Consider the following 1,809-nt stretch of genomic DNA (forward strand, 5'->3'; position numbering starts at 1 on the left):
AAAACTTGCTTGTAAAACATTTGTAAAAGTATGTCAGCCATTTGAAATAGGCTTGTTCGATTATAATTAATTGTGACAATGATGCAGTCAAGTGCAAATCTGCATTTGGATAGCAAAACCAGTGTAATTTGTCGCGTAAATGTACATTTGAAGAATTTTCCATTTGCTTAGAAACATATTGGAACCACTGCTTGGTGACCTTCGAAGTGCGATACACAACTTTCCCAATAATCCATTTATCAAAGCAAAGCACAATATAATTTCGCTAAAGGTTCTAGCAAAATGTCATAAAGTGGTGTATTGTAATCTTGCCCAGGGTTTTAGAAAACTATGTATTGAATTCGTTCAAGACTAGAAAGCTATGGATTTCTGGTGAAAATTATGTGAGAATCTTGCCAATGTTATCCGTGAAAGTCGTGCCCAGAATTCTTAAAAAAAATCCTGTTCAAGATTTTGCAAAAATCCTGTCTTTTTATAATCCTTTCAAGGAATCTGCGTGCATAACGCCCAGTTATTGGTAAAATTTAATTCCAGGATTCTGTGAGAGTATTAGCCTATTGTTCAGTGAAATATTATATGAAAACATAGCCTTTCGTCCATAAGTTTTGTTCAGGCTGCATTTTTTAAAAGCCGAAGGAAGTCATGGTAGAAACATTGTCAAAACACAAGGAATTTGAGATTAAAAATTTGAATCATTCATAAAATTAAGTAGCTAAGAAGATTTAATGAAAAGAAAAACAATTTAAATAAAATATTAGGTTATAACTAAATTGGAAATTGAATAGTTTTGATATGTTCTAACTTCGGGTTGGTAGGATAGTCAACGGGACAAATATGAGAAGAATCTTCGAACCCTCCGCGGGCCGCATAAAATAAGGTCGCGGGCCGGATGCGGCACAAAATTCGATTTTTGCTACTTTTGATGAAATGCAAAAATATGCTTAGGCTAATTACGCGCTTTTATCATGTTTGTCCTGTTTAAGATCCGGGCTCACAGTGACAGTTCGTGACAGCATAATCTCGGCTCACTGTGACGTAGAGAAATTTTGTATTGGTTTCTCCCTCCCAGGTCGGAGCCTATCCAGCTTTTTACGCTAGCTTGCTATAATTTCTGAATCACCCCCTTCTGACATGTCTTGGCAACACTATATTTTTTTTATAGTTCAATCAAAGCAAGCTTTGTGTTAACAGTTATTAAATGTCCGAAATTTTCACTCGTGTCTTGAGTCTCAGGTCTTCAGGCAATCCATATTAGAAAATAAGTTTGAATTTTTGTAATGCTGTGCCTATTTTTTCAGGTTGACAAGTTGGAAGTTCAAAGTGGCTAACCATGGACAATAATACAAATAGACTTGATACCAAGTTATGTTCGGTAAAATGGTTTATTGAAGAGATTTTAGTGGGAGACATGCAACTGATCACCATACAACAACACGAAGCAAGTGAATAGAATTGTGCCAAAATTATTTGAAGAACCTTTGTTAAATTCAATAAAGAACTCATACTCAAATGTTTATTCATTATAGTCTCCCAGTTCACACCTATTGATGTAGCACAATAAAAAAATGATTTTCTATGGACGGTTTAATGAAGTACGTCTTGAAATTCGACAATGAATGACAAATAAGCTAGCAAATGTTGAACTTGATATTGAACCTGTGTTTGAACTGACATGTATTACTGTCACAACACATCCAGTACAACCTTTCAACACGTTCCAGATTACATTAACTTCGGATTATTTCTGTTCTAAACGGCTCACCTTCAAATCAGAATTCAAATCTATATACGTATCCACCGATTTGATTG

The 1,809-nt window shown here is 34.9% G+C and overlaps 1 long non-coding RNA gene across 1 annotated transcript; it reads left to right on the forward strand.

Moving 5' to 3' along the window:
* Positions 1 to 1,104: 1,104 nt before the first annotated feature.
* Positions 1,105 to 1,510, forward strand: LOC110676429. Its single transcript, XR_002500376.1, has 2 exons — positions 1,105 to 1,233; positions 1,299 to 1,510. It is a non-coding gene; the product is annotated as an uncharacterized LOC110676429 (long non-coding RNA).
* Positions 1,511 to 1,809: the final 299 nt, after the last annotated feature.

Source organism: Aedes aegypti, chromosome 2 (genome assembly GCF_002204515.2).
Source record: "Aedes aegypti strain LVP_AGWG chromosome 2, AaegL5.0 Primary Assembly, whole genome shotgun sequence".
Classification (NCBI taxonomy): Eukaryota; Metazoa; Arthropoda; class Insecta; order Diptera; family Culicidae; genus Aedes; species Aedes aegypti.